The 13,671-nt window shown below is 38.6% G+C and overlaps 1 protein-coding gene and 1 long non-coding RNA gene across 2 annotated transcripts in view; one reads left to right on the top strand and one right to left on the bottom strand.

Moving 5' to 3' along the window:
* NCKAP5 (NCK associated protein 5) overlaps positions 1-13,671 on the top strand; it is a 347,717-nt gene that overhangs the window by 86,533 nt on the left and 247,513 nt on the right. The window lies entirely within an intron of this gene.
* Positions 10,028-11,334, bottom strand: LOC128810270 (uncharacterized). The gene is made up of 3 exons (XR_008437992.1): positions 11,264-11,334; positions 11,055-11,172; positions 10,028-10,153 (listed from the first exon to the last, which is right to left on the bottom strand). It is a non-coding gene; the product is annotated as an uncharacterized LOC128810270 (long non-coding RNA).

Below are 13,671 nucleotides of genomic sequence, written 5' to 3'. Positions count from 1 at the left end.
TCTGTTTTTAATTTATGTCACTGCTATTCAATTGGTTTATTAATGTTAGGTATTAATGAGTTTTAGATTTTTTTCTTGCATTCAATATATCGCTTTTTCTTACACTACAATTAAAATCCTTTTCAAATGAAGCAAAGGTGACTACAAGAAAATAATTGAAAGTTTGACTAAGATTTTCTAGAAACAAGGAAGCAAGCACTGCATCCTGTTGAGGTCTATTAACATTTCCTACCACAAGATGTTCCGTCTGCTAATATAAAACACAATAAGATGATTTGTCAGTAGATATATGCTGAACTTCTTATTCCACTCTCAGTCCATTTTATTTGCATATAAAGTGGCACATTTACACTCAACAATAACTAGTCCTGAAGGAATGATATTTAAGGGGAGAATATAATTAATCTGTTCAGGTCATAAACATTTTCTTCAGGGCAATGGGCAACCATCTAAGACAACATTCATAATTATTCATGGACATTACTAAAACAGTTTAGAATGAGTTGGCAAAGCTGAGGATGGGCAAAATATTGACATTTTCTTCCAAGGACATCTTTATGTTTGTCTTTTGCAGCTTTTTGAGGATTATATTAATGAAAAAATCCTTTCTATTTTTTGCATTTGTCTTTGTGTTGATGCTGCATTGTGTTCCACAGAGAGCTTAAACATGATGCAGGTATTGGTGTTTCCCATTGTTTTATGTCAGAACTCAAAAAAAGTATACAGGAATTTTGCTATTTTTCAAATATTATGACCACCTTAAATGGAAAATAGTTACAGAGTTTTTCAGCAGGTCTAGCAAATAAGAAGATATTTTTCAAGTACATTTCCATGCTACTTTACTGATCTGCTGAGTATTGTACCCTCTGTAGCACCATGCAGGATTCTGCTGTCCACTGAGTGTATTAACTGAAGGTGCAAGGAGGGTTCATGTTGGTACCAAATTAAATTCAGAGGATGATGTTGGGTTAATATGCAAAAGCTGTGTGAGAAAATGTAGGAGAGCCTGTTCCAGCTACCTGAGTTCACACGTGCACTCATTGTGACATAGTAATTTTAAAAAAGTGTAAGGTAAAAGGAAAACAATCCTAAGCAGTGACAAAAGCCCACAGTCAATAGCATTTGCTAAACCATTGCTGTGGCATAGGCTCAAGCCTGTCTACTCAGCTCCCTTTAATACCAATGCATGTTTTTAAGGCAGCTTTATGAAATCAATGTTTTACTTAAAAATATAATTTTCAAATTAATTTTATTTTATTAGATACAAAAGGGCCAACAGATAATGTTTAAACCTAGAAAGGAAGTACACTGAGACACTTCTGAGGCATTGTATTACTCTGTGATGAACTGGCTTAACCACAGACAGATGTCACAGAAAAGTAACAGTCACAAGAGTGAACCTGAAATAACTGGTAATTACTGATCACAGTACAATGCAAACCTTTCTTATGTTGATTAACTGTAACTAATTTATGTGAGTTTATCATCTTTATAATTGATTTTAGCTATTTTGTGGATGCTGCTAAAGAAAACAACAGCCCACATTTACCAGGCAGGAACCACTCAGTTACTGCAGACACAGCAGGGGATCCAATTTGGTCTTTAAAGTCCAGGTTTGCTTTAATCTCAGCTTTAATTTGTTCCCAACAAATTCAAACTGCTCATAGAGCAGTGTCAAAGGACTGGCCACAGCAGATGATCAATTTGTCATGCTCTTATTATCACTGCACTTCAACTTGGAGGAAAGCAGAGTTTGGTTTGAGCTTGATAGACAGAGGAACCAAAAGCTGCATATCTCTGTCATAAGGCAGATGGGCTGGTGTCAGTGTGAGCATTTTGCTCTGGGAGAGAGGGAAAGACTGTGCAGCCACGCGGCATGATTCACAGCATTTTCCTTGAGATTGGATTTTTAATAGTCAGACATCTAATTGGCCAAGCAGACGGCAGCTCAGACAAAAATGAGAAGGCTGTAGGGGCAGAGCTGTCTTTCTGAAGGCCACACAACTACACAACTATTTGGGATTTAGGCCTTCTCTGAAAATGTGTTTCTAATTTTGTCGTATCTGTGAGAAAAAAATTCTGAGCCTAGGCAGGATGGAGTGAAATGTTTTACTTTATATACATATATATATATATATATGTATATAGGGTTCATGCTTTTAATGGCTTTTAAAAATGTAATCACATTTATCCTGTGGGCTCTTCATGTTGTCTCACTCTTGGTGTTCTACCAACACCTGTTCAGCTGTGTGCTCAGCACCTCTCCCTGAGCAGGTGAGCAGTTCTGCTATGGCTGATTGCCATCCATGGAGAGACTCCCCTTGTTTCATCTCTGCTCTGCCCTCTGTGATGGGTTTTTTACCTTCCTGAGGAGAAATCAAGCCCTCAGAGTGAATTCAGTGGGGTGGGTTGCAGGAAGCAAATGGCAGAGCTGGCAAGGAGAGGGTAAGAGGATTTTCCATTGGCTCCATCTCTGCAAATTTCCACTGGGATAAAGAGAGCTGCAGCAGCAGTAAAATTCATTGCATCTGGACCAGTTCTGTGGAAGGAGGCTTTCTGTCTGTGGTGTGACAGGAGAGGCATGGCCTGGAGAAAATCAGTGATGAGCAGTGAACTGTTCCTATAAAGTGCAAACTTTTCAATCACCATTGTGGGCAGATAATAAGAATCTTTTCATTTATACTGTAGGAACACGTTCAAGGTAGCAGCAGAGGTGTAATAATAGACTTTGCTTCTGGAGCTGACAGCAGGGGATTGAGATAATTCTCAGGCAAATACTGGTCTCTGTGATTTCCCCTCTTATTTTATGAAAGGTTCTATTTCTTTCCTTAAATCTGAGACCTGTTTGAGCTTCCTGAAATCTCAAGCCTTCACTGAAAGAGCTGGATGGAGCCAGGAATTCAGGCACCTCCTGCCTAAAGCCTAAACCTACCCCACACCACTGGCAGTGACAGAGCTTATAGAAATGGGATTTTACAGGAAAAGGCCACCTCCCCTTTGCCAGCCCCAGCTCCCTCGATGGCAGTAGTGCAGGCAGATTCAGTGCTGCATTCCCATCTACCCTGTTCTTGTCCTGCTGGAAAGAGACAGCAGTGCAATCTAATGAACAGAAACTGTTAAATGCTTTGATAAGAGGGAAAATTCACCTGTATTCAGTCTATCTTTTAAATATCATAAACCCTGAGAGAAATTGAATGGTTGTTTAAGGGACTCTGGTATTTCCCAAAGCCTGCAGTAAAACTCATCTTCTGCAAGACCAGTACAACTGAAATGAGAGGACCCTGAGTTCTTCAGCTCTGTCCTCTCTTCATCACCATCATTAATGTTTTTTACTCTGAAGAAATGGGAAGACATCATCTGGCACCTATATTTTGGGAATGTAGGAAGATGGAAGACTGACAGGTTATTCTGCTTGGAAGTCCGAGGACAGCCCAAGATTAAAAGCCTTCCAGGAGAGGTCAGCTGTGAAGGGTGTGCTCACTTGTAATGGGGTTCTCTTGAGAAATTTAAAGTATCTCCTGAGACCCTGATGATCTGCCTTCAGTGTTTCTTTCTGAATGCCTGCACTTTATTACCTCCTAAGGAACTCCCAGGGCTCCCAGTGAAATTTGTTCAAGTGTTTGCAATCACACCAACCCACCCACCCAGCCCCATGAAGTCATGCTCAAAAACTGCAGGATGTCAAGTGTCGTTGGCATTCCTTCATTGCCTCCAGAGCCCAGGATCCTCCTGCTAGCCCTGACCCAAGATCAGGCTTATTTATGACTTACAACTACAGCAATGTATATGGTTTTTATTAAGCAAAAACCCAGGGGACTAGTTTTTAAATGAAGCAAAAAAATGCACAGGAGCCTAAGTATCAGTCATTTCTGTAACATACCAGGCTCTCCAGTAAATCATAATGCAATTGATGCATTGCACAGTTTATGCTACAGACTAATCATGTCAAGGTGGCTGAAATGGGCTATTCATTCATTTATAGCTTTTTCTGTGTTGTCAAGGATCTAATGCATTCAGTTTAACTATAATAAGGATGAAATGCATAGTTATTTTAAATGGAAACCACTTTTATGTAATCAAAGCACTTTTGGTAAAGTAAGATTTTTGAAGTGTTTATGGTTCAGATGAACTGCATGACTGTTACTACTGGTCTTGCTGTTTCAACCATTTTACTGACAGTGGCTGGTTACTCTTGCAGGTATGAGGCTAAATTTTGATAAAAAATGATAAAAATTTTACTGCAATAGCATTGTCACTTGTAAACTAACAGAAATGTTCTAAGTAACACTCAACATCATGTGAAGGTTTGAGGTTAAGCACCCACTTATTTTAATAGCTTTATTTGTTTCATTTAGCCCCTAGAAGCCATCATTGACACTGGACCAGTGCTTTTAATTGCTTTTAAAGAGCACATTTCAAAGCCTGTAATTGTTTATCGGGTTCATGATCATTAAAACATTGGTTGTACAACTGATACAGAGAATTTTTTTTACACTTTTTGAATTTTCAGCCTGGCAGGTAACAATATGTAACACTCAAGTGAGCTGTCCCATGGAAAACAGATTTTCATGGTCAGTTTTCTTATGCAGGGCAGAGGCAGAGAATAGCTGTGGAATCACTGGTATTTAATGTGAACTGGCAGGAGCACAGCTGGCCCTGACATGTGTCACAACACATAGAGCCAGCATGTGCATGGAAGGCAGCTCTAGTGACTGGGGAGGTCCAGCACTGAAACAGGCTTTGGCCTCTTTATTCTCTCTCTGTGCATTTGTTCTTGGCATGAAGATGTGTTTAGTTCCCTACAGAAAGGGCTAGGATCCTTTCATGAACATATTTTCACTCACTGCCCTGGGACATGGTGATCTCTTTCAGGACAATCCTATTTTTTTTCCAGCAAAATCTATTCTCATACAAACCTGTACATAAACTGCCTTCATTTAGATACACAATCTCTAATAATTTTGCTCTTCCTAAAGAAGAATAAGTTCCTTTAAATAGAAACTTGTGTTTAAAACATCTTGGATAAACTCTCTGCTTAAAAATTCATAGGAAATACACTGAGGTGATACAAACTTCTTCATTTACATGAAATAATACAAGTGGAAAGTTCTTGATACTCAGTGTCAGGCATAAAATGCGCTCAGGCTGCCAGCTGTGCACCTGCATCCACAGGGGACACCTGTGGATAGCACAGCCACCGCGATGTCACTCCAGCTTTCTGCTGAATTATTTCCCCTTTTTGGTATGTGGAAATTCCGTTGACATCTCTAACTTTGTTAGTATTCTCATTTGAGTCCCTGCTCTCATTACTTATCACCATTTATTTGGGTAATTCAGGAGTAATTATGCAATGAAAACTGGTGCAGTAGGTTCCATAGGTAGGGACAAGGGCGCATTGACTTGGGAGACAATTACCCTGAACTGGTTAACAAAAACCTGCCAAACACCAGCAGCAGGTTCTTGGCAAGCAGAATAGAGTATGGAGAATCACAGGGATGCAGTTTATCCATGGCTTGTCTTCACCCTCAAAGGTAGGGGAAGTTAGCCCTCGGTAGAACCACCATGCAGGTGAAGTTTGTTCCATATTTACCCTGTTCTGGGCAGTCAGGCAACAGGAGGTGTGGTATGAAATCCTCCAATAAATTAATCTTCACTGGCATAATGCTTCCCTACTCTTTCATTTCTCATCCCCTTTGCAGCCTGCTTGTTTCCATGTGTGCAGAAGAGAAGCATTTATGACATGAGAGCGAAATGCAAAACCTCATCAAAGCTCATGCATTCTGTGCACTGGTACCTCAGACCACTAAACACTGTGACACTGGCTTTTTTCCTTTCGGAAAATAATTATTAGAAAGTAAGTTCTGGTAAAAAGTCTCCGATTTTTGATGTACTAAGTTTATAAAGTAATTTAGAGATGTAAAGAACTGGATACATTCTAAGTGTTATTATTCATGACTAATCAACTGAACAATTAACATAAAGAATGGCAGTCATCTTACTTTCACCTTTGATGTTAAATGAAGGGAGACCAATAATACATAATGAATGAAGAGAAAGCCAAATGAATTTCTGAATTTTGTTTGTAGATGAGTACATACATCAAACAGCCATCTGCCCATAGAGAAAGGATTAGAGGTCTGCTACCACTTTCATTCACAGCTGACAAAAGAAGGGAAATACATTATTTCTCTTCTGTAGTCTCAGTACAAATCTGTTGTAGATATGAGTCTGATAATTCTTGTGACTCAATATTAGAAGGCCATAAAAAGTTAGAAACTGAGGATACAAAGTGCCATTTCAAGAGCCATAGTGAACCTCATGAACTTTCACAGGACAGACTGAAAGGTCTGTGATTCACTGATCAAAGTGGGTGTAATACTGACTCTGGAATTAAAAGTCAGCTTTTCTAGAGAGTTTTTGGAAAAGAGAAACAGAAACAGAATATAAACAATGAAATGAAATGAAATGAAATGAAATGAAATGAAATGAAATGAAATGAAATGAAATAAAAATACATCCACATGCTATAGATTTTGGCAACTCACATCCAAAATGACTTGGAATGGAAGAAGCCTTGCGTGTACATTATCACTGAATCTTTTGGTAGCTCTCAGCAAAGACCAAATGCTGTATCACAGCTTAGGAAAGAAAGATTTTATAGGTCATGCTGTTAAATACCAATTTAGTTCATAGGCTGCAATTCTGAACAGTTACCTCTGCAGAGTGTTTCAATCTCCTTAAAAATTAAAAGCCCTTGTTTCCAGCAGATCACATGAAGGAAAACATTTAGTCTGTTCTGCAATGTTCCTTCTTCACCTCAGATAAATTCTTGGCCAGCAAGAACCAGTGTATTTGGGAAAGTATACACTGAATGTTCATGCAACACCAGGTACACTTGTGGTAGAACAAAAGTGAGGAAAGGCTGTCCATAATACAAAACACTGCAAATAGAATTTGGGAATTTTTATTTTAACAAGCAGCACAAATCTAGTTTTCTTCACACAGATTTCCTTGCCTGTTTTTATGTTGTATATATAGATTTAAATGCTAAATTGCAGCCTACTATGGATGTTGTACACTGTGTAATACAGATCACCTGCAGCCTTCAGAACTGGAGAAGGATTCAGGTCCTTATCTGAATCCTGCCAAACACTATCAGCAAGTAAACAGTGTTTTTATCTTCACCACTAAAGGCATTGCTACAGCATGGTGGATAGGTGACTGGAGGAGCAGCCTGCACACTGGGTCTGAGCGGAGAAGGTGGTCAGAAATAAGGTCACTTATTTTGGGAATACTTGATATATATATTTGAGAATATAATCTCAATCTCTCTCTTCAGTGCAAGCTTGCACAGGGTTACATTTTCCCTAATGTTCATTAATTGAAAATTTGTGTGTTTTTTTAAGATATAGAAGATGGCAAAAGTATAATTATTATCTGGGTAAAGAGATTCTAGACCTTTGTGATCTATCCAACATGGTTAACATAAGACAAATACTTAGAAAATGCCTATAAAGAGTTCTCTTCTCGTATTTTCAAATGAAACACTAAATGCAGTGCTTCATTGAAAAAATGACTTTGCTGCTTGCACTTGCATGCTTTGTTAGAAATAAAAAGATGTATAAAGGTGTGTTTTCTTCTAAAATCCCACAGTTGCATAGACAGAGCCTTCTAAATGTGTTTGTAGATTATCCCTATTTAAAATGTTAAGTAACTGTTTAATTTATGTTAGGGAAAATAATTCTTCTTGACTGTTGTTATTATTATTGGCTGGGATCATATTGTAGTTAAAATTGAGAACCCTTTTCTTTTAATTCCTGAAATAATGCCCAGTACTGAGGTTGCTGATCCTTTCCCTAGAACTGATTTGAGATCATCTTCCTTAAATCTTAGGATACTGATCAGTACTGTTAGAAACTTCATTTCAGAATTAGTGGAAGATTAATTTTTTTCCTTAAATTTAGTCATAACTCTTCCCTTTTCCTTTCAAGTGTTTATATATGTTTCCTTCCCTTCTGTGGGAAAAATTACTTTCTAAATAGCAACAGACTTATGAGAAACGAACTTTGTATATTGAGAACTGTCTCAGCATGCATCTCTACATCCTTTTGTGTGTGTGTGTACACACACACACACATATATATATATATTATATATATATATATATATATATATACAGAGTTTGTGAGTTTGTTTCCTTCATTGCTTTTGGCCAGCTGCAATGTAGATGTCCAGTTGTCTTATTTCTCATTTTGATTCTGAGACTTTTTCTGTTTGATAACTGGAGATTGCAGAGAGGAAAAGCATCTGACATTGTGCAAATAAAATACCTGTCCCTTTGTCAGACAGGTTTACAGCCACATAAAAACACACAAAAGGAGTGAAAACAACTGCTTAAATGTAGAGCAGACATAAATCTTGTTTCAATAAAGCTGAAAAGTATTAACTGACTCCTGGAGTAAGGGGGGAGAGGGAGAACATAATGTTTTGAGGTGTCTTGTGCTGGAGCGGGGAGCACATTGTTCACTTTTAATTTCCAGTGATCAGACACAGTTATGGGAAAGGCACTCGGGTTTGGCATCTTTCCCTGTGCTTAACAGGCACTGAAGGTGACATCCAGGGGGATCCCAGCTGGGATTCTGAGTGTCTAACCACTTACACTGGCACAGAGCAGGATGTTTATATTTTTAAGCTCTAAAGCTCTACACAAATAGGCCAAAGATTTAGCGAGGACACGATAATTGCTTTTCTTTCAACAGCAGGTGACATATTTCCCACTGAGAAAAATATAAGCCTGCTGCTTTTAGTCATAACATGAGCAACAGGAGGAAAATAGATGAGAAGGTGGGAAATGTCACCAGTTGTGTCTTGGAAAACATGTTTGCAGGCATGAGCGAGCCTCTAAGTGCACAAAATTAAAACATTAAATGACAGGCCTATGTTTATTGTCCGTGAGCCACAAGTCCCATAATTTTATCATTTAATAATAATAATTACCTGAAATTTTTAGATTTCAGAGACTGGTGGGAACTCTTTCTTGTTCCCTTTCCTTGCTGTGAGTAGCACACCTTGACTAAGCAGGGAGCATTTCTGTGTGCCTTGGGTGGTGTGAGGACAGGGAGCAGCCCCATGGGCTCAGAAAGGGCTTTGATGCTGCTCTTCATGTTTAGCAATGAAGACAGATATTGCTCTATCATCTTATCAAGTTAATTAATAGCAATAACACTACACCTCTCTTACTGAATATCTGATATTGATATCACACTGCATCCCTTTCCCTATTGTATCTCCCTAAACTTGGAGTTCATTTGCAAACTCAGTCCTCCCTGCAGCCTTGTTAGACTGAGATTTTCCTCTGACCTTGGGTGGCCAAGGCATGGACAGCAGGGTAGCTGGGCTCCACATCTGACTGCCTCTCTGGGAGCTAATACATGGTGATGGACAAAATGGTGTGAATTGGTGGCAGAAATCCAGCCTAGAATTGTGCTTAGGTGTCACTGGGATTGCAGTGCTATCCACTAGAAAACTTTCCCAAGGCTTTAAGGAAATACAAATAATCATTATGAAACAAATTAGTGCTCTTGTATAGATTATAGGTTAGTAAATGCTTCCAAGTTTGCAGTCATGTTCAAGAACTTCCTCTTGATGTGTGCCTCATGTCTTTTTCAGATAGAGCAGTTAGAGCATATCAGTGCCATAAATTAAAAATTAGATGTGGAGAAAACCCCCAGATGTCCCAGGAGAATAGTACATCTCCACAATATTCCAACTCTAAGCTGCATTTATGATGTTCTCTATCGGCTAAGAATTGAATGCTGCCTTTTTAAAAACAATTTTTTCCCCATGTAGCACTAATCATGGCTAAATGCATAATTATTGATTTGTGGAAAGCAGAAAACTCTGCCATGATTAATAACTTAGTACTGGATTTGAAAGCAGAGCTCTAATCAGGAGCATTTTAGGAGACAAATAATCTAAAGGTCTTTTTCAGCAAAATTTGAAAGGTAGAACAGTTTAATATGGCTTGAGATTTATCAGCTGATACATATTGGCACAGGTAAAGCAATCTGCCAAAGCAGCAAAAAATCACTGAGATGTCTCTGGAGCTGATTGTGTGACTCCCTCATGGAAAGGGCCTCTCCAGGTTTCAAGGCTGTAAGATAAGTCACAGGATCTGAACTAAAGAAACACCTTTTGAACGAGCTGTTTTCATGTGTATGTGTGTGTGTATAATGCACAACCACACCTGGCATGTTTTGGATGTCAGGTTTGGATGTCACCAGGCTCAAGGACTGAGCTTGTCTTGTTTTCATCCATGGTCCTGCCAGGATGAATCAGAGAATGGGACTTGTTCAGTGACACAGTTTCCCCCAGTATGAAGATCAGTCCAATAATCTCTGTGAACTCCTTAACTTTTTTTGGCATTGCAGAAGAGCCTGAAAAGTTTTGCAGTCTGAAACAGCAGACTCGTTTGCCTTGTCTTAATCCTCCTGTGCACCATATTTACTTTGTGGCTAGACAGATACTCTCATATTCAGCATGTCCTTCTGGCCCCAGGCATGTGATGCATGAATGCAAAGTAATATAAGGGGGAATTCTGCTATCCACATAAGTGATTGAGTCTTTCAAATATGTACAGAGGGAATTTTTCTTCACCTTATTCCATATGAATGCAAGGAAAGGAATTTATAAGTTTGGCTTCCTTGCCCTCCTCCTCTCAGAAAATGAGAAGCAAAGCAGTTAGATACACAGAAAGGAATGGGGAGACAGTTTTTAAAATTTAACAAAAAGTCTAGAGGCATTTCAGAAATCTCCAAGGAAGCAGAATGAGCACATACCCATTAAAATCTCATCAGGTGCCTATCTACATCTTTAGTTGTTTAAATGCTCCAATACTGTGTTATTTTTATTCCTTTGTGATTTGTGCTTCTCCTTTCAACAAATGGAGTGACACAGGCAGAAGTGGCTGGACTGAAAGACCCAGGCCATACTGAGCCCTGAGATTTGTTTGTTTAAGTAAACACTGCAGAGTTAGGCATTGTCTGAAATCCTACCCCAGCATCCTCATCAGGAGAGGCTACATCAGGAGAACTGATCAGGATGTCAGGTCACATCCCAGGTGCATGGAGATCTTTCCTTTGAGGCTCTATCCCATCACTGCTACACAAAAACCTTTGGGTGGAACAGTTTTCTTTTACAAGACTCAGTCATAAAGGGTACTTGGAAGAAAGGGAGGTGAGACAAGAGAAATGGCTCTGCTCACCTGCAGAACTTTTGAGTGCTTCCCTCCAAGTCCTCGATCATGAAGTGTTAAGGCAGCTTCCTGCTAAGAGCTCTTGCACTGCTGTCACAGTGTGCCACTGTCTCCACATCCAAGCAGTGACTGTATTACACTTGTTTGTGACAAAATGTCCACTGAGTCCCATACAGATGGGATATTACTGTTGTGTAGTGAGGTGTTTGGTCTAAACTAAAAAAATTTGGAAAGGAGAAGAGAAGGAAGGTTGGTATTCAGTATAAGGACCTTTTCTTCAAGAGAGAAATTGCAGAAATACCTGTGATATGCATTTATATAGAAGTAATTCAAAAACTTTATACCTACTAGCTTGCTTTTCTTCTTAAAGCATTTGTAGATGATTTATGGGAAGTGTTATTTCTATTATTCAAGCATATGAAAAGAAGCAAATTAACTCATTGCATTATGTGGACAGTCAAAAGAAGAGTTAAATGGACCATACGACTTTCCCTTAAAACATTAATTTTCTTGTGTTGTCTTTGATTTCCTTCATAATAAAATGTTCACAATAGCCACTGGGTATTACTGTATGAAAGATAAATTAGATCATTCCTATTAGATGTAAATCCTTTTCTAGACTTGTCATCAGGACATGATTATTGTAAATTTCTCTATACATGTGAAATGCCTATCCCTGAACACATTTCCTGTTGGAAAACAAGAGATTTTCTGAGTCTTTTCATTTAGATACTGTCAAGTTGATGGCTATGGAAATGCTTTTTAAATGAATGATTAAGGACTGTATGTAAAGTTTTGAAATTGGTTTTTCTCCCCTGAATAAGTTTAATTCTGCAGCATCAAGGAGACCTGCAGATGCTCAGCACTTCTCACAGCAAAGCCACGCAACATTACATGGGCACGGCTCAGTGGGGGCAGCAGCTCAGTTTTATGATTCTCTGGATGTCTGTAACACCTGAAAACCACACTTCCCTGGTGGGCCTCTCTTTATGTGAGTGACACATGAGAAATTCCAATCCACTGTGACTTCTGATGGGAGCTGGACATCTGGGAGACCTGCCCTGCCTGAGCTGTGGGGCAAAGCAGAGCCTTCAACACTAATCAACCCTTTCAAAAATAATAGCTATGAAGGGCATGTCGGTGTAGATGATGCAGATTTGAAAGGGAAAGAAGCAGTTTCTGGGTTGGAACCTCTCTTAACTGCTAAAGTTTCTTGAAGCTGTTGTTTTGGGTTTTTTTCTCCTCTGATTTAATGTGAGGTCAGTATTTCTGATCTAGACTATGCATGCAAACATCTTAGGCTTAGGAAATTAATCTAAATCATTAACTCTTGAGAAAATCATACAATAAACTGTCTGTGACTGGAGCACCTACACAGTTCAGATGCAGAATTTCAGCCTTTCTGTTGTACATCTATTATTGCCACTGGTTTTGAATACTCAAAAACATGAAATGCTTAACAAATGCTAGATAATAGCAAGAGGCCAGTACATTCCAGAGTGTTTGTGTACAATAATTACTATCCCCAAATGAAACTTTTTCAAACCAGTGTTTGAAAATCTTTCGGTCCAATTACTCTAAAAACCATCCATTGACAGTAGAGAGTGAAACCTGATTACTTTCAGCATCTTGTCTATGCTCATTTTGGACTGACGTGGCCTCAGTTAATTCCCTCAAGGTCAGTATGATTCCAGTTGAAGTTGGCCCATAACACCCTTACACACTGGAAATGGGATGTCACCTTCATGTGAAAAAAATGCTTTTAGGTACAGGATTGATACAGGGTGGGTTTTTTAATTTGCTCTCTCATTGTCTCAGAACAATGACAGCCAAGGCTTCTGCAGGAAATTGTGTCTCTGCCTCTGGTTCCCAAGACAGAGACACTGTCTAAACATCACAAATTTGGCAGTACAGAGCGAGTAGACTAGCAGGACTCATCACTGGTTGCCATAGATTTTCCAGTTGATGATGATAAAGGTCTTTAAAATGTAATTCAGTTAAATATCACAAAGAACTTTTCCAGTAAGCTTCAGTTAATGACAAAATTGTATTACCAGAAATATAAAGATTTATGCTTATATTTCCACTTTTCATTCCTATTAAGTTTCCTGTGGATTAAAGATTCATGTGTAAGAAATATAGACAGCTAAGTATATCACTTTGTATAGCACACATAAAATTAAAGGCATTTTTAAAGTTACCTTTTTGAATGCTAACTGGCAAGATGGTGTATAAAACAAAAAGCTATCATGTAATCTGAATTGTGTCTATATATCCTGCATAGCAGCCGACAATGAATATTTATCTAAGCAAGTATTTTCCAGCCTTTCATGCTACAGTTTGTGTTTGTCTCAGTCTGATTTGAATAAACAGAATGCTCTGCAATAACTGTAACTAATATCTTTATGCATATAACA

This window comes from Vidua macroura, chromosome 7 (assembly GCF_024509145.1).
Source record: "Vidua macroura isolate BioBank_ID:100142 chromosome 7, ASM2450914v1, whole genome shotgun sequence".
Classification (NCBI taxonomy): domain Eukaryota; kingdom Metazoa; phylum Chordata; class Aves; order Passeriformes; family Viduidae; genus Vidua; species Vidua macroura.
Note: the sequence above shows the minus strand (reverse complement) of the source record. Positions and strands in the feature narration are given on the sequence as shown.